This window comes from Lissotriton vulgaris, chromosome 12 (assembly GCF_964263255.1).
Source record: "Lissotriton vulgaris chromosome 12, aLisVul1.2, whole genome shotgun sequence".
Classification (NCBI taxonomy): Eukaryota; Metazoa; Chordata; class Amphibia; order Caudata; family Salamandridae; genus Lissotriton; species Lissotriton vulgaris.
Window position 1 is genome coordinate 207,865,471 of NC_141700.1, and position 20,195 is coordinate 207,885,665.

Sequence of the window (20,195 nt, forward strand, 5' to 3'; positions counted from 1 at the left end):
GGGAGAAGCATGACGGATCAATGCCTTAACCTTGGATCAATGACAGCTAAATACGTGACTGCAAAGAAAGGCCAAATTTACATGGCGTTCATGGACTTGTCTGCTGCCTTTGATTGTGTGTCGCACAGTAAACTGTGTGACTGTATGGACTCAATGGGCGTTGATGCCTCTATTACTCTCTTTATTAGAAACCTACATAGTCGAACAGAAGCCATGATCCAATAAGGGAAAAAGGGAGAATGCGCGAAGCCATTTAGGACTGGAAAGGGGGGGAGGCATGGCTGTGTTCTTGTCCCCTTTGTTTTCTCTTTATATACAAACAAGTTACCTGAGGTCTGGAGCTGCAAATGCAAAGATATTCCAGCAGTAGGTCAAATATCAGTCTCCATCATGCTTTACGCAGATGATGCGGTTTTGTAGGCAAGAACCCTAATAGCATTACAGTCTTACATTGAGCATGACTCAGCCTACATGGCTGATTTTGGTTTATCTGTAATGACCTCTGGCATGGAAAATAGGAAAAAATGCATGTGATTTCATATAGATGGCTAAACTCTGGACAGAGTAGAAAACTTCTAATATCTAGGCATCCTTGACAAATTAAAATGGTGTGCAATGGTTAGAAATAGAGGGAAGCGGTACAAAAGGGGGTGGTGATGGACAGAGCATCTGAACCAATCAAACACTAAAACCCAGTCAACAGATCTGGGTTTAATCCAGCACCGTTCTTTAGCCCACTCTGCCACCCCAGTTCAGACAAGGCCATATGCAAATCAGTCTGACCCTGTGCCTGTGCCTCATGGGAACCGTCCAGCCCGAACTGCCAAGCAATGCCTTCTCTGAACCGGAAACAAGCCCCTAGGACCGGTTTCTGGCATTACAGCCGTCTTCAGCCAGGCTTGCTTGAATCCAGTGGCAAAGTGAGCAAGGGACTCAAGTCTGAGCATACCCTGCCAACTTATGGCAAACAAAGCGGTACAAAAGGAGGTGGTGATGGACGGAGCATCTGTACCAATCAAACACTCACACCCAGTCAACAGATCTGGGTTTAATCCATCACCGTTCTTTAGCCCACTCTGCCACCCCAGTTCAGACATGGCCCTATGCCATATGCCATATGCCATATGCCATATGCCATATGTGTGAGTGTTTGAATCCCCCCCACACTGCCCTGGGGACCGCCAACCCCCGGGGCAAAGTTAATATGCTAGCGGGGGCATAGAGCCCCCCTGCAGCACCACCACCCCCGGGGCTCTGATGTTAGTGATGGGGGCCTTTAAGCCGCCCGGGCTTTTTTCTAAGTATGCAGGGGGCTCACGGCCCCTCTGCAGCCCCGAGGACTGCCACCCCCGGGGCTTTAATATTTCTGCTGGGGGGCATCTAAGGCCCCCTGAGCCCAGGGAACACCCGCCCCCCGGGGCTTTCCTTTTAAGAATGCAGGGGGCTCTCGGCCTCCCCGCATCCTCGGGGACTGCCACCCATGGGTGCTTCGTTTTCTATAATAAAACCTGTGTTGGGGGCTCAAGCCCCCCCACATGCCCCGGGGACCGCATCATCCCTGGGGCACTAATATGCAAATGGGGGTCCGTGCCGGACCCCCCAGCCCCGGGGACCACCACCCCGGGGGCTTCGTACATGTAGGGAGGGGGGCCGCACGGCCCACCTCCTGGAGCCCTTGATGGCCCTGGTGACCGCTACCCCCCAGGGCCGGCTCCTGCAGTGTCCCGGGGTGCCCACCCCAGGGACACTGGTGTTTGCTGTGGTAGGGCGGGAGCTTCGCGGCTCCCACCCAACCACAGCACACTGCTTTGATTTTTGAAAGAGAGCAGGAAACCTGCTCTCTCTTTCAAAAATCAAAGCCGATTGCTTTTCTATATAGGGAGCAGCATGTTAGCTGCTCCCCATATAGAAAAGCAATGCAGCCTCCTGCAGGATGTGGGGAGCCGGCAGGGACCGTGGGGGGCTTGGGGACCCCCCACGGCCCCCAACGAGGAACGCCAGGCCCTGGGGGATGGGGTTCCCGGGTACAGAAGTGGCCCTGGAAGGGGGCCACACGGCCCCCTCCCCCTCCCAAAAAAATATTATTAAAAAATCCCAGCCCCGGGGGGTGGGGTCCCCGGGGCCGAAAGGGAGTATAGGAGGGGGGCTATGCAGCCCACCTCCACACAAAAAAACAATAAAGTTGGACATGCCCCGGGCGATGGGGTCCCCGGGGCCAAAATAGGACATGGGGGGGGCCACTTGGACTTCTTCCCGATTTAAAAAAATAAATAAAAAAAATTGGGGGCAGGCCCTGGGGATAGGGTCCCCAGGGTCTAAACAAAAGAAAAAGAAGGGGGGGTACAGAGCCCCCCTTATTAAAAGTATTTTTCTTTTAAACTATGGGATCGGGAGGAGGCCACGCTCCCTCCCTGCACCTCTCTGCAAACGAGCCCCCTGGCACGTTTACAGAGGGGGAAGTAATTCCCCTCGCATACTAGGGGTCCCTTGGGGGCCAACTAGCCCACCAGGAGCCTCCAGTATGGGCCAGGGGGCTCCCTTGCAGAGACGTGTAAAGAGGCCACGCCCCTTTTTACACCTCTCTGCAATGGAGCCCCCTGGCGAATACTGGAGGTTGCTGGTGGGCTAGTTGCAAGGGGAATTAGTTCCCCCTCTAAAAAAGCACCAGGGGGCTGCGTTGTAGAGAGGTGTGAAAAGGGACATGGCCTCTTTACACCTCTCTGGAACTGAGCCCCCTGGCGCACACTGGAGGTTCCTGGCGGGCTAGTTGGCCCCCAGACACCCCCAGTATGCAAGGGGAATTAGTTCCCCCTCTGAAAAAGTGCCAGGGGGCTGCGTTGCAGAGAGGTGTAAAAAGAGGCGTGGCCTCTTTATACCTCTCTGCAACGCAGCCCCCTGATGCACACTGGAGGTTCCTAGTGGGCTAGTTGGCCCCCATGGACCCCCAGCATGCGAGGGGAATTACTCCCCCCTTTGCAAACGCGCCAGGGGGATGCGTTGCAGAGAGGTGTAAAAAGGGGCAACACTCTGCAACGCAGCTCCATGGTGCTTACTGGAGGTACCTGGTTGGCTACTTGGGCCCCAGGGACCCCCAGTATTCAAGGGGAATTACTTCCCCCTCTGCAAACACGCCAGGGGGAGTGTTTGCAGAGTGGTGCAGGGAGGGGGCGGGGCTTGAGGTGAGGATTGCACCACTCTGCAAATGCGCCCCCTGGCCCGTTTGCACAGGGGGAACTAATTCTCCTTGAATACTGGGGGTCCCCGGGGGCCAACTAGCCCACCAGGAACCTCCAGTATGCGCCATGGGGCTGCGTTCCAGAGAGGTGTAAAAAAGGGCATGGCCTCTTTACACGTCTCTGCACGGCAGCCCCCTGGTGCATACTGGAGGTTACTCAACCCTATGCCTGCTCAGGGGGTCCCACAAGGACCACCAAGGCCCTAAAAAATCTTTTTGTTTTTTTTAAAGAAAAATCCCAGGATACACGTAGGGTATGCGTACCCTGCCGATTAAAAAAAAAAAACATTAAGGCACCACTCTGCAAACGCGCCCCCTGGAGCACTTGCAGAGGGGGAAATAATTTCCCTTGAATACTGGGGGTCCCTGGGGGCCAAGTAGCCCACCAGGAACCTCCAGTATATGCCAGGGGGCTGCCTTGCAGAGACGTGTAAAGAGGCCACGCCCCTTTTTACACCTCTCTGCAATGCAGCCCCTGGCGCATACTGGAGGTTCCTGGTGGGCTAGTTGGCCCCCTGGGACCCCCAGTATTCAAGGGGAATTAGTTCCCCCTCTTCAAACGAGCCAGGGGGCTGCCTTGCAGAGATGTGTAAAGAGGCTATGCCCCTTTTTACACCTCTCTGCAACGCAGCTCCCTGGCGCCTACTGGAGGTTCCTGGTGGGTTAGTTGGCCCCCAGGGACCACCAGTATGCGAGGGAAATTAGCAGAGGTGTGTGAGTGTATATGTATGAATGACTGTGTGGATCTTTGATTGGTATGTCAGTGCATTTGTGGGTCTTTGACTAGTTGTGTGAGTGGCTGTATTGATGCATAAGTGTGTAGGAGTGGTTGTGTGGGTGTCTACTTGGGTATGTGAATGAGTGTGTGATTGGGTCTGTGGATGGGTTTGTGTGTCTGTGAGTGGGTGCATGAACAGTTATTTCAGTCTGTGAGTGGGGCTGCCAGTGGCTATATGGATATGTGAGTGGCTGAGTGGGTCTGTAAGTGGGGGCGTAAGTGGTTTGGGGGTCTGTGAGTGGTTGTGTGAGTGGCTATATGTGTACATGAGTGGTTGTGTGGATATGCAAGTGGGTGTTTGAGTGAGCAAATGGGTATGTCAGTGGGTGTGTGAATGGCTGTTTGTGTGTGTGAGTTGATGTGTGAGTTGTCATGCAGGTATGTAAGTGGATGTGTGAGTGTGTGCATGGGTGGGTTTGTGGGTATTTTTGTGGGTCTGTTAGTAGCTGTGTGAGTGTCTGTATGGGTATGTGAGCTAGTGTGTGAGTGGCTATGTGGTTGTGTGAGTTGCTGTTTGGGTATTTGAATGGTGTGTGAGTGGCTGTGTTGGTCTGTGAGTGGGTGTGCCATTGTTCCTGTAGGTGTGTGAGTGGGTATGTGAGTGGCTGTGGGGGTGATTAAGTGGGTGAGTGTGAGTGAATTTGTGCATCTGTGAGTAGATGTGTGAGTGGCTGTGTGAGTCTATGAGTGAGTTTGTCAGTGGTCGTATGGGTGTGTGAGTGGTTGTGTGGTTCTGTGAGTGGGTATGCCGGTGGTTTTGTGGGTCTGTGAGTGGGTATGTGAGCAGCTGTATGGGTTTGTGAGTGGATGTTTTGGTCTGTGAGTGGGTGTGCAAGTGTTTTTGAGGGTATCTGAGTGGGTGTGTGAGTCGTTGTGTGGGTCTATAAGTGGGTCTGTGAGTGTTTTTTTAGTTCATGAATGGGTTTGTCAGTGGCTATATGGATGTGTGAGTGGCTGAATGGGTCTATGAGTGGGTGTGTCAGTGGTTTTGGGGGTCTGTGAATGGGTGTGTGAGTGCCTGTATTGGTGGGTGAGTGGTTCTGTGGATGTGTAAGTGGATGTTTGAGTTTGTGAATGGTTGTGTGTGTGGGAGTGAAAGTGTTTTGGGTCTGTGAGTAGGTGTGTGAAAGGCTGTATGTGTGTGTGTGTGAGTGGGGGTATAAGTGGTTGAGCAGCTGTGTAAGTGGATGTGTGAGTGTGTACATGGGCGGGTCTGTGGATGGTTTTGTGGGTCTATGAGTGGGTGTGTGAGGGTGTGTGTGAATGGTTATATGATTGTGTGAGTTGCTGTATGGGTTTGTGAGTGGGTGCATGAGTGGCTGTGTTAGTCTATGAGTGGTGCTCTATTGTTTCTGTAGGTCTGTGAGTGGGTGTGTGAGTGGCTGTATGGCTGTGTGCATCTGTGAGTGGATTTGTGAGTGGTATTATGAGTCCGTCAGTAAGTATGCCAGTGGCTGTATGGGTGTGTAAGTAGCTGTGTAGGTTTGTGAGTGAGCATGCCAGTAGTTTTGTGGGTCTGTGAATGGGTTTGTGTTAGGCTATATGGATATGTGAGTGGCTGTTTTGGTCTTTTGAGTGGGTGCGCAAGTGTTGTTGAGGATCTCTGAGTGGGTGTGTGGGTGGCTGTATAGGCATGTAAGTGAGTGGTTGTTTGGGTGTGCGTGGGTGTAAATGGGTGTCCAAATGGTTTTGAGAGTTTGTGAGTGTGTGATTGACTGTATGGCTGTGTGAGTGGTAGTGTTGGTATGTAAGTGGCTTTGTGAGTAGTAATGTGGGTCTGTGAGTAGTGCTGTGGGTCTCTGAGTGGGTGTTTAAAGGGCTCTATGGGTGTGTAATTGGCTGTATGGGTATGTGAGTGAGCATGTAGGTCTCTGAATGGGTATGTGAGTGTGTGAATGGGTATGAGTAGGTTTATAAGTGGGAGTAGGGATGCGTGACGTGAGTATGTGTGTGAGTGGCTGTATGGAGGTGTGAGAGAGTGTATGAGTGGGTCTGCGGGTGGGTATATTTTGTATTGGGATATAGATTTGCTGATTCATTCTGTATTCATACAGGGGCCATGCTGAGCACCATGGTGGATCTGTCGATCCTCCTGAGCCCAAAAAAACAAAGATTTTCTGGCAGTTTCATCCCCAGGAGGGGTCCCTCACAGTCACTGCCATCATTCGCATGGGGATTGGGTCCCTCTCTCCTGAACACTTCTATCATTTTTCAGTGTAATTTTCAGCACCCAGGACCATGTCCCAATATACAAAATGGTGGCAACAACTTTCCTCTCAGGTTGCAGACAGCCGATCATGGTATTGCTGTTGGTGTGTGGATCTGCAGATCCACCACAGTAGATCTGCAGTGAATCTGCATCTCTAGATATACTTGCATCTTTTTTTATTTAATAACTCTAAAAATACTGAAAAGATTTACCTCCAATTACAAAATGCTCTCTTTCTTTACTAAGATCGAGCCTTCTGCAAAATTTGATGCAATTAAATTGCATGGGGGAAATGAGTTTTGGGACCCCCGTTTTCTTGGCCCCACTTGACATTTCACCTCAGGACTTTCCAGGCAGCAGCTGAACTGACTGGCACATCAGGTTTGAACATTTCATGAAGATTTGTCAAACAGCACCAAACCTATTAGCAAAATAAAATCTGCATTACCTATGGGCACTAGATCCTAACTATAATTACCTACTGGCAACCGCAGGTAGGAAATTCCACTTTTTTTTAGCTTCTCACTCCCTTTAAATCTTGTTCTGCTTCTTTCTCTGATTATTTAACTTATGTCTCTTTTTGCATTTTGTTTGTCTTTACATCTTCTATCTCCCCATCTAATCTTCATCGAAGATTATTCAATCAATCAATCAAGAAAAGCTTTATTCGACTGTATAGTCATAAAAGCATTGCTGATAAAAAAATTAAGACAATCAAAATTGCAAGAAGTTAAAACCTGAGTTAAAACATTTGTGCAAATAAACAATCAGGACCGTCATTGTGTTAGACATAGAATGATAAGACAGAGTTAAAAGCAGTATTAAAACAGCACATGTAAAACAGTCTCTAGCACATTATTAAAGACACCATGGGGCCAGGTGAGCTCAGTCCTATAAAATAGTGGGGGATTTCATCCTGTACTTTATCCAGCCCTGATTTGTTTAGACGTATAAGCCTCATCCACCTCAGAAATTTAGCCACCAGAATAGCATACCTTGGAGATGGATAAGTGCAAAGGATATGCAGGGCTGTGTTATGTGATCTTGTACCCAGGTTCTTGCAAAAATGAACCAGCCAGGCTTCCCTTGGGCCATCAAAAGCATCAAAGCAGGGCAAACAAAAAACACATGTGTGAATGATTCTACTAGTGTGGCGCATATGTGACATTTGTTATACCTACTAGTGGATCATTTAGATGTTAAACACCTCAGGGGCAGAGATCCTGATCTAAATTGAAAATAAAGTTTATGGCCCAGGAGCTTCTCAATGATATCCCAGTATGGCTCAAAATGTGGGCGTGGTTTAATCTGGAGAAAAAGCCCAGAGAGGGTAGTCAGGTGAAAGAGCTTAAACTCATCTTGCACAACCCTTTCCCAGTAGGTTTCTTTAAGACTATTTTTTGTTGGGAACATTTCTGTGGAGGGGACTCCCACAGATGTGATAGGCCAATTGTATTAAGCAAACTTCTCAGTTCACGCAGCCAACTAATTTTATGAAAGCCAAATTTAAGATGTCCCTTAAGCCCTGTGTAAATACAGCCAGTTCCTGTGTGCACCAAATTCTACGCCTGAATAAAATTAGCCGTAGTCTGGCTAAATTCATCAAGGCTTTCCTACCTAGATCGTTCCTTAAAGGGAGCATGGGTGTACTTTGTGGGGTACTAGTGATTGCACGCAGAAAGGCGTTTTCTGCTGTTGTTAGCTGGACCACATTTTCAAGGCTCCACAGCTGGGCTCCATAAGGAACTGAACTCACCACTTTGGTGTCAGAGATTTAGAGTACAGGGCTTAGGGGCTTTGTAAAAGAGGTTTTAAGTTCTTTTATGAGGGTTCCGGCTGGCTGCCTGTGCTTCAGTGCCATGATTCGATATGTGGCTTCCACCTCATATTCCGGCTAGCTGCGTGTGCTTTAGTGCCATGACTTCCATATGTAGCTTCCACCTCATGTCCTTCTGCAGTTTGATGCCTAGATAGACGAAAGTGTCAACCTGCTTCAGGGGTAATCCATCCATCATCATTCTCCCTTTAAACGATCTGTGCTGATTGAATCACATGAACATAATAATAATAATAATCCACATTTGTAAAGCGCACAATCACCCGTAAGGGTCTCTAGGCACTGGGGGCCATCGGGAAGATTAAGCAAGCTATTGCCCATAGTCACATGGTGCTGGGCTAATCTGCCGCCGGTGCCGGGGATCGAATCGTGATCCCCAGATTCCGAAGTCAGTTGCCCTAGCCGCGGTGCCACACCGTGGTGTTCACGGAATTGACCTTAAGACCCCTCAGGAGACAGAACTCTTTAAAGCTCTGGAGGGTGCGCTGCAATCCGCCCGGTATTTTCGAGATTATCAGCATGTTATCTGCGAACATTAGAATGGAGATTTTTCTTCCAGCTAAGACAGGGGCTTCAGTGTTGATGGCATCAAGGAAATTTGCAACTCCATTAATAAAAAGGGAGAACAATGTGGGAGCCAACACACACCCTTGGTGAACACCCTTTCTCACAGGAAAAGGATCTGTCTTGTTTCCATCTGCCCCCCAGCGTATTTGCACATAATTATTCTCATGAAGGCGGACAATAAGGGAAAGTAAATCAAGTGGCATTTCCATCTCCTTCAGGACCTTCCACAGCTTATTCCTTGAGACCAGGTTGAATGCAGATTTAAGGTTGATGAAGTGTTGCCTTTGCAGATAATAATAGTTCAACAGTATATAAGAACAAAATGGAAGATCTGGTCAATTGTACTGATATGGGCCATGAAGCCTGCCTGGAGTGGGTCGAGGATGGAAATAACCTCAATCCATGTCTGGACCATGGCCAAAACAAGTCTGGCGATAACTTTCTGTATAGAATTCATAATGCTCATTGGCCTTTAGTTACCAGGTATGGATTTGTCACACTTTTTATATATGGGGATTATCTCTGCCCCCGCCAGGTAGCTTGTGATGGTTCACCTTGGGCTATAGCGTTGGCAAGTAATAATATATAGTTGGACTATGTTTGTCTATCATGCAGGAAAATATCTGCAGGGATACAATCTAGCCTGGAGGCTCTACCCCCTGTTAGGGTGCTAACTGCTCCACTAACATCTGCCTCATCGAATACCCTACCAGCCAGGAAAGGATAGATCAGGAATGGTGTTTTGTCATCTGCTTCATCATCAGCGTATTGGGTGGCAAAGTGGCTTACCCATACGTCAGGTTCAAAGTGAATTTCCGGTGGCTGTGCCATTCCAACCTCACCCCATTTTACCATATTCCAAAACCACTTGGGGTTATTACTATCACAAGCGCATTTTAGTACCTGCCATCTACTCTCATCCCAGGATTTTTTGGTGCAGTGAACGGCGTCCTTAAAGGTAGTCCTGATGGAACGTACTCTCTCTCCCGGCACTAGTCTTAATTGCTTCCCTAGTGCCTTACGAGCACGCCTGTATTCATGGTTGTACCAATGATGATGATTGGGCGTGGAAGCTTTTGCTCTGGACCTACTCTGATTTAATAAATGCCCTTGAATTTTTGAAAAAAGTATGTTGTGCAACAGTGTGAGTTCATTTACGGAATATGGGAGTTGAGGCTTATCTACATCTGACTTACTGTAAACTCAAGCTCACTATTTATGATTGATGATATTTCTGGGCAAGCTATACTCCTGGACCACTTAACTCGGCGCATATTGTTTGAGACTATGAGGTCACTTGTGATGGGTAAGCTAGCTGGTTGAACTGGTTCACTAAGGTCCCTAAATGTGAACTGTGAGCAGAGGGGATCATGATCACTCTCTAGGTGCGCCTGAATGGCCATATCCTCAGGAGTATGATATAGGTTCAGACTGAGTAACAATGCGGCTAGAGTGGTAATCGTTGTTGAATGTATTTGAGCCTTGTCTGTCTGAGGTGGTTCGACCATTGGCAGCTCTTAGGCCATGCTCCAGGGAGAGAGTTTTATTTAAAAAGTGGCCTCAGTCCACAGTTTAATTGGATGCAACTCCAAAAGTGGGACGCCACATTGTTCATCCTCCTCCCTTGCTAGATTGTTGTCTTTGCCATCAATCGGTTTAAATGTGCTATTTAGATCCCCGGCAACTATGGCTCTTCATTGCCCTGAGATGTTGACTAAGAGCCCCCCCAAGGCATTGATAGTATCAGAACTTCTCCCCCAACCTCCGGCCTTTAGCGTATACATTGAAGATAGTAAGAGATCCATGCGGCCTGAGCGCCACCCTGATTGCAAGAATGTCACTGCACTTGGAAGGTAGGACCCAGATCCTAAGTGTGAGAAGTTGGCCTGATATGTGATGTCCACTATTCTAGTGGGCACTAAGCAAGGGCTGAAAATGTGTTCCGCTCGCGAAATTTGCGTTTTTTTTTGGCAATTTTGCAATCCGTGAATCGCGCGAAATTGGCAAACAATCCGCAATTCTCAAGTTCGTAAATTTTTTTTGCTTGTTCGCACTTCAAAAATACAATCTCGCGTGTGTAAGTTCGCGGTAGCTGAAAAAAAACCAGCGAAAATAAAAAAATGTGTACGTTCGCACCAATTTTCGGATTTTGCGGATCGCGAATTTGCTTTTCGCTTTCGCGCAATATCGCGGAACGCGAATTCGTAAATTTCGCCCGTACTTAGTGGGCACCCTGTATCAGTCCAAACAGCCCTTATGGTTGTAAAGTCAACCTTATAGACCAGCTATCCTAGTGGTAGCATAGATAAAGCAGTCTTAGGCTAACACTTCAGAGAGCATGTGAAGCCAATTGTTTTACCAATATTAACCGCTTGAATACCAAATTAAAGGACACCACACAAGGTATATATCAAATATATATGTATTTATTACTAACACAAACCCTCTGCACTCTTTTGAGATCAGAGTTTGAGATACAGCACAAGTTACTCAATAAGCATACTATAAGTTGCACAAATACAATTCTGCCCTAGGGGCCCCATGAACCATATACTAAGTAAGTTGTATAAGAACCTCTTCAGGAAAGGGGAATAGGCCTAGGGCCCAGAGAATCACTGGGGCTACACTGGAAACCCAAAGGTTAGGAAGTAGGAGTCCCACAGGATGCGTGTGCAGTGTCTAAACACACATGCGAGTTCCCATAAACTTTCAATGGGAACGTAAAAGTTACAAAGTAGTTGATTTCGGACACTTCCGGATGGACTACGGGAAAACCCAGTTAAACTAGGACACTTGGATAGTTGTTACTGGCGGGAGCACGGGAGTACTCGAGTTACCTCGCCCAGGGAAGCCGGGTGCATAGGTGTTCTTTTGTGTCGGGTTTCGTCGTCGAATCCTATGGAGAGCTGCACAAAGATGCTGCAGGCGACCAGGAGGAAGCTGTCCGGATGGTTTCAAGGGTGGATCGGAGCAGTGAAGACCCTGAAAGCAGAGGGGACAGAGTCTGGGTCACTAGCCAGTGACCAGGAAGGAACCAGGAAGGAACCAGGTGATGTAGAGTTGCAACCAGGTAAAGATGTGAAGCTTGTCTCTGCAGCCATGTGGACCAGGAGGTGTCGACGATGACCAAGATCTGGATACAGACTGCCTTACAAAGGATGTCGCTGTTGGCGGTGTTGGCTTCCGGATTGAAGTCAACAAGCCTTGGCAAAGGCAATCCACACAAGAAAGAATATCGGCTTCTTGTTCAGACCAGCAAGGTCTGAGGAGCTTCCCCTTTACAGGAAAGCAGGAGCAAGCCCAGAGCAACTGGGCAAGCAGTGTTGATTCACAAAGATGTCTAAAGGAGGGCCACTAGCCAATGGGCTAGCAACCGCAAAGACACATCAACGAGAAATGCAGGCACAGGCCCCACATGGCACTCATGGAGTGTGGAGGGCTGAGCTTCAGTGCACTTACGGCTCGGGGTTGGGGCTTCTCAAGTCCCAATACTCAACTTCGAGAACGCCTCAGAAGCTGCACAGTTAGCAAAAAGCATGTACCGCAGGTAGTCCGGTCCCACGTCTCTCGTGTCTGCCACGGGTCTCAGCTTTGCTGTGGATGTGGGTCGGAGTCCGAGAAGTCTTGAATTCTATAGGTTGCATCACTAAGTCTTCGGGTTCCAGCGGGAGCATCAACAAAGCAAACCGGCAAGTCACTGATGGTGCCTGTTTGCACAGGGTGGTCAATCCTTTACCACAAGGGAGATTCTTCAGTCTTCTAGTTGCAGTAGAATGACGAAGGTCCAGAGTTTCGGTTCAGAGTTTCAGTTCAGGATAATCTAATGTCTCTAGACACAGCTCCTAGCTTTATACTAATCTAAAGGGCTGGATTACCTGCTAGGTCCCTCCTATGGGTGGAACCTGGGAAGGGGTGGTTACACCCCTTTCCCTTTGTGCAGTTTCGTGCCAGAGCTGGGGCTGGAGAGCCCCAGCAACTGGTTTGAACTGGGCTATGCATGGAGCACCTTGTGTGCTCCAGGCGGTGTCTCATTTCTTTCAACCCACCCTGCCCCAATAGACTATAGCCTGTATGGGGAGGTGCTAGCACCTGCCAAGGCAGGAAAACTATTGTCCAGGCCTCCCCTGCCAGAGTTTTGTCCAGCAGCAGGAGGTCAGACTCGTGTCTGTGGCAGCAGCATCGATTTTGTGATGCTGAGGCTCTGTTTAACTTTAACCGGGTAAAGCTACAACTACATGTCTTCTCCCTCTAGAAGGGTCTAATGCTACCCCCGCCACCAGGACTGGCGGGGGTTAGTATTCCAAAGCGTATGACACCTTACACGACATGTTTTGATAAAGCCAAACCAATGTGAGCATTAACCGCGAGGATTATAATGCACTTAAGAGTATATGGTATGGCTATATCATAGAACAGCTATAAGGACATGGTTCCGAAAGCTGCAGACAGGCTCAGCTCATGCTAGAGCACCATCTCACATAAAATCAAGCACTCTGCCTTCAGGATTGTCAAGGCCTGCCATAGGAGTGACTTATAGGTGTATATGTGTCTATATATAATAGTAGGTATAGGAATACTATACCTAAGCCACGGGTGATTACACAACCTTGCCCCAGCTGAGTGATCAGCCAGTTGTGTCAATTTGGATGGTCAGCCAGGGGTGGCATAATACATGCTGCAGCTCCTGGTAGGCCTTGGATGCACCTATGCCCTGGGTACCTATGGTACACTATACAGGGGCTCATAAGGTGACCCGATATCCAATTGGAAATGTACCTAAAGTACATGGAGTCTATTTTACCATGAGAGCAGATAGCCTGGGGCCCTGTTTAGCAGGATCCTAGGCCAACTAAGTCGAAAACTAGCTAAACACCAGGCAAAAAGTTGGGGTAACCATATAGTCAGATATCCACCTTCCTACACTAAGCCCTATGTCTTATATAACCCAGATTGTGAGAACCCCTGGTGGTCGTCCCCTGACACTCATGGTAGCTGGAATATGATAGTTTAGGTAAAGTTTAGGTAAATATTATTATATGATCTCTCTCACAAGGATAGCACAATTAAAGCAGCAAAGACAAGTAAATTCTACCTACAAAAGAAAGTTTAAAAAAGGAGTAAATGCCTTCAAGTATATCAGTTTCATGTTTTTTTTAGCAGCATCATGGGCCCTCATATTCCTCAGGGCACAAAAATGTAAATATAGAGGATGGGGGTTACTCTGATTTAAGAACAAATGTGGCAGATTTTTGGCAAGTTTTATTCCATATATTTAAAAAAATTGTCAAGTACTAAACACTAAAGTTTCCTTCCAGACTTCCCAAAGAAACGCTGAGTCTTCCCTGTAGTCATGGGTTTGTCCTAAAATAAAGGCAGAATGACCAACAAGGGAAAAACGTCCTGACATCCTGCAAGTCTTTCTTGACAATGCACCGCAGTATTCATAATAATATCAAGTACCAAACTCCCTTGAAGGAACGGGAAGGAGAAAAGAGCCTGAATCAAATCCAGAAAAATATTCAACTGAAGTTCCAGCAGTAAGACTATGTCAGTAAAATGAGATCTAGGTCAATAATGTAAGAAAATGCAACCCTTATTTAGATTTGACTCTGTATGTATGGTCTTCGTGTACTGACCTCGAAGAAAAACACTAAACTGCCTAATGAATTGAGATTTCTGCACAACAAACAACATACTGACCTCCATCTTGAAAATGGCTGGGTAAACCTCTTAATCACGTTTTCAATGAGGCTAATATGGTGCTCACGAAGCAAAGAAATTTTCCATCTAACGTCCTGCTTGGTATTTCATGAACACACTGGTGACATACGTATCCCAAGCTCTGAGTAGCTCTCAGTACTTCCCTCTAAGCCAAGAGAGCTCAAGCATAAAAACTAGAAGACCTTCTATAGGTACTCGCCCAAATGGCGAGCATGACATCTTAAGACACACCGTTTGTCAACACGTTCAGTGATTTTCCTCTTTATCCTCCTGCGCAGGGTGGCCTGTACTGAGCCTTTAACTTTTTTTACCGGCACAGATGAAACAGAATTAAGATGGACCTGGTGATGCTCTACGAGATAACGATCTACTTGTAGCCAGTAAAAAAATCGGAGACAACACCAACATCTACTTTTTCAAAGTGACCTTCATGGAAGTGGAAAGTGAAATGTACCAATTGGGCAAATCTGTAAGAAAATCTCACGCTTCCTGCAGCACAGCACAAAGTTCCTGAAGTGATAATGAGAATGAGTTAATTATTGAATGCTGGAATCACAACAACCACAAAGTGTCTTAAAAGAACTATGTTGTCCTAAAACCAAGAAGTTAAATTTCCAAAAGAAGTCTTCTGGTAGACAACTCGAAACATTTATATCTAGGAAGAAGGGTCTGAATAACACATTATCCAAACTGGGAACAGAAGACAGACATCAAAGAAGGATTCATGTGGAAACTTAGGATCAATTTAGTAGTGTACCTCACTAATCGCAGTCCACCATGAAAGAAGATATTTTCCTTTGGCTAGTATTGTTTAATAAAAACAATAGAAGGATGTACCACATCTTGCATTTCTGCTGATGATATATTTACTCATAAAATTCTGAGAATAATGAAAAAATATATAATCACAAAGAGTATAATGGTGAACACTTGAACAAAACCGTGTTGCCCAGATGGCTTCTTCTCTTGCTTGTGAACATCTACAAAATAATGTGTCAGACTGTTTGAATCCAGTAAGCCCAGATGTTATAGGAAGTATAGAGATAATGCATAATCTATACTAATATAATAAAGAGAGAGCGCAAACCTTTGAGGCGGGTAATCTCAGGAACCACAGCACCAATCACAACACCCAATACAGCATTGGGAAGGGCAGTTGCAGCAGAAGGACATAGGCTATGCAGACGCCCACCATATACATTTAAAAGGTAAAGGAACCGTGTCAGCAAAGTAGTCCCGTGTGAGCGTGTCTGCGTTGTGCTGTGGGCGTGTGCTGGGGGCGTGACAAACACTGGGGGCGTGTGGTACGTTCCGCCCTTCATGCCATGTCTCATATCGTGTGCTAATCCCACCCTGCTCCCTTTAAATACCCCTGCACCCCATAATCATAACCCATCCATACTCCTTAAAATACCCAACACCCTTAAAAACTAACCCATCTTAACCCTATAAATATAACCTGTAACCCAAAACCCAAACCTATCCCTAAATCCTAAAAATACCCCTGTACCCCAAAACCCAAACCTAGCCCTGAAGCCTATAAATACCCTTGTACCTCAAAACCCTAACCTACCACTGAACCCTAAAAATACCCAGGTACCCCGAAACCCAAACCTAGCCCTGAACCCTAAAAATACCCCTGTACCCCAAGACCCAAACCTACCCCTGAACCCTAAAATACCCCTGTACCCCAAAACCCAAACCTAGCCCTGAACCCTTAAATACCCCTGTACCCCAAAACCCAAACCTACCCCTGAACCCTAAAAATACCCCTTGTACCCCAAAACCCAAACCCAAACCTAGCCTTGAACCCTTAAAATACCCCTGTACCCCAAACCCCAAACCTACCCCTGAACCCTAAAAATACCCCTGTACCCCAAAACGCATACCTATCCCTAAACCCTAAAACTACCCCTGTACCCCATAACCATAAACTATATCTGAACCCTTAAAATACCCAAACACCCCAAAACATGCTTTTACCATTCATGCATTTACAACGAATTTTGTTGTAAATGTATGCGTGGTAAAAGCATATAAAATGTAATGCCATGCGTTATAATGGCATTGCGGAGTCATGGCACTTTCGTAATGAAAGTATGTGGAGTGATGGTATGCGGAAAGAAAGTTGCGGAATAATGGGTGTTTACCCTTGCCCGGCAAGTACATTGGTGGCCCAGCGGCCCACATCTCCAGCAACATACTGATATTTTTTCACCACCCATTTGAAAAATGCACAGGTCTCTCTCATTGATGGCCAGCAGCGACAAACACTTTTAGACACCTCCCGCCACAAGTTCTAGAACTGTGAACTTTAGAGCTGGGGAGCTACGTTCGAATCTCGGCATCAGCTCAACATCCTGTGATTCCAGGCAAATCGCTTTGTCTCCCCGTGCCTACCACAAATGAATGTGTTCTTCTGTAATGTAAATTGTGCTCATGCCATGTTGTCGAGTTCGCGCTATATAATATTGCAAAGAAAAATAAAGTAGGGAAACTCGAGTTCACACACTACTGAACGCGCACTCTTAAGTGCATCTGCAGTGCACTGTGAATTGGAGCGTTTCACAGGCCTGTCACAGATAAGAAATGCTATCAAAACGAAATCCTACAAAACAATATACTACTGGCCGGCAGCAATTCATACCCTGACAATGTCGGGACGGGCTGCTAGTATACCATAATTTCTAGATCTGCCTGCCTATACCCGCACTGCATTAATTGCCTTTATGAACACTATGTCAAGATTTATTGATAATTTGTTATTTTTGTATACTTTACATTATTCTAATGCTCGTTGTTTTCACATTAGCAAAGGGTTAAGTACCAAAAGAATATATTTACCTTATATAGGAATAACTCATACATTCTGCTTGCTGGCATTGGCATTATGATGGTTATATGTATGTGTGAAAGCCCTTTTTCTCATGTCATCTTTGATAAATGTGGGCCAATATTACTGAAAGGGTGCATTATTCCTATTTGTGCCATGGAACACCTTTAGGCAGGTGCAACACGGGCGCCAACAAGGAAAGTGTGCCCTATTATGAAGAATGTCCTGCCCTCAGCGCAGCTGGGAACTTACCCTGCCCCCAGAGCAGTTCATTCAGGAGATACACACAGCAAATGTTTAACCTCTTCGACGCTCATGACGAGCTGAGCTCGTCATGAGCCACGGCGCTCAGGTGCTCATGACGAGCTCAGCTCGTCATGGCCCGTGGAACGCTCAGGTGCGGGGAGAATTGCCCCGCTGTGCTGAACGTTCCACGGAGCCAATGCACCTGTGACGAGCTGAGCTCGTCATGGGCACAGGAGCACTGTAGCTCATGACCAGCTCAGCTCGTCATGAGCATGGGGGTCCCCTCCCCCCCCCAGCACAGCAGGGGAATAACCCCCGCAGCAAAGGGGTTAAAAGCTGCTCCATGTTTCTCCCTGCAGGCGACAACCCGCCTGCACTTTTAGAAGGGATTGGAGATCCCCTTGCTGGTGGGTATAATGAGTGACTGCACCTGAATGCAGGGAATGTCTTGCGGAGCCCATGGGACCACCTTTCATCCCTTGAGATGGCTGCCCTAAGGAAGCGCACTGACAGTGCACCACCTTGTTATGGAGCTGTCAGTGCACCTTCTAAGGGCATGTTTGCCTCTGCAATCACATCTGTGATACAGTGCGGCCACAGATGCAAAGTGACTCCCTCATTTGCATCGGGTACAACACCCTCTCCCGATCGTGCTAGTGCTACATATGCGCAGCACTATCTGTATTACAGAAGTGGACAAGCATCTGCATCCCATTCTGCAATATTAAAGTACCCTGGGGCAGCCGCGGCCCGTGGAGGGAATTCCGTGGGGCAGAGAGGCGGAGTAGGGTGCGAGCTGCTAAAAAACGGAATATGGATAATTGGAGGTAAGTAAACAATTTAATAAATACATTTTGCGATGCTGGGTGTGCTACGAAATGTGTTTTATTTATTAAATTGTTTACTTACCTCCAATTATCCATATTCCGGTTTTTAGCAACCCCCACCATGCCCCTCCTCCACCCCACCTCTCTGCCCCACGGAATTCCCTCCACGGGCCGCAGCTGCCCTGGGTCACACAAATTGGGCACAAACCCCCCTTGCACCTCCGGGGCACTTTCTATAATATGGCCCATGGTGTTTAATCAACATTATGACCCTGGCAAGGTTCCTCGATGTGTGATTAGAGACAGCAGTCAAAAGAGCCATAGAAATTAACTGCTGTTGCTTGGTGAACCATTCAGGCCTCTCCCCCTGGTGTATCCATGACCCTGCCCAGAGCCAGAGTGCACCCGCAAAAGCAAAATCTCTTGCACCATAGTCGCATCCTACAAAAGCAAAGTGTGTTGATATGAATTGTTTTCCATCGACTGCCCAAAGTCTGAAGTCTTTTGTCTGAGCACCTAAACCGCAGTCCAAGCATCATCCTACACCCTTCTCAGGGGAGATATGGCAACCACCAACCTCGGAGTGCTCACATTGGGTGGGGTATGCCGCGGCTGAAAATCAGAGCAGTGTACAGTGCCAGGTTGATTAAACTTCACCTCAGTGATATTGGGCAAAATCAGAAAAATGTTCTTAATTCACAGAGGGCACATTTTTGTGCCTACAATGATAAAGGAAGATCTTTTTATATACCACAGTGAGGGTATCAGGATCAGTATTTATAGCACTAGACCATTTGGCTCTCATCTACTTAGTCCATGTCTTGTGTGGTTCAAGTGGTTTCTGTGGACTTTGGTTAGCTGGGAAGAACCACAAAAATTAGACAGTATGCAATCTGAGTAAGGAGGACCAGCTACCACTTTACCTTTTTACTCTCCAAGTTGGTGGCAGTAAATTGCTAGACTTTCATTTATTTGTTCCACAATTTGCTTCCCTCTACCACGGAATAAAACACGTATTTCACCAAACTCTATTCCTGAGTGCCTCCTTTGTTAGTTGTTTTGTTCATTTTTATAAGAAAACAAGGGATAAGGACACGTTTCACTATTACTTACTTTTGTTTAGTGGAGAGCTGAATAGCAGTTATTGTTAGATGAAAAGATAGGTACTTATTATTTCAGCCATAATAATGAATTTGAATGTCAAATGGGTTTCAGAAAGAAGGGAAATGTATATAGAAACTAAGAAAAGCAAAAGTAAACAAAATACATTTCAATATAAAATTCCATATTAGAATAGATCCCTGATAATAGCCTTGACTGAAATTGTCAGAGCTCAACACTGCATAATGAGACAAAATAAATCCTGTAATTGCGAATATGTCTTTATTCAGCAAACTAAAGGAGCGGAAATCTCACTGAGGACTTTACTGTGTTTTTCTTACACAGTGAAATTAAATGATACTCCCCCGGTGTATTGAATACATCAGAATTCTGATGGACTCCAGTGACTTTGCAGTAGTCATAAGTGACCTCTCATATTGATTACCATTTTTAGAGAAGGCTAGGTTAATAGATGCACTGACCGACAGTGTAATGTCTCTACTCTAAGTTAGTTTATAAAATGCAATATCATGTGAATAAAATGATGCCATTCCCCATCGGAAAATTATTTCATTTGGTTGTGCTTTTTTCAAATGTTTTCTAAAGGACTATTGCTATGGTAAGTTCACAATAAATTAGAGGGAGAGAAATAAAGGACAAAGGGAAGCACATTTATTTAATGGCAAAAGAAAGTCGAAGACAAGAAATTGAAAGAAATATTTTACTCTCGTTACTACAAAAGGACAACAAATAATGGTACAAAAATGCACAGATGTATCCTGGGTGCTAAACACAAGTGGATAATAGTTAAGTTAATTTCTTCATTATTACTAAGTTGCAG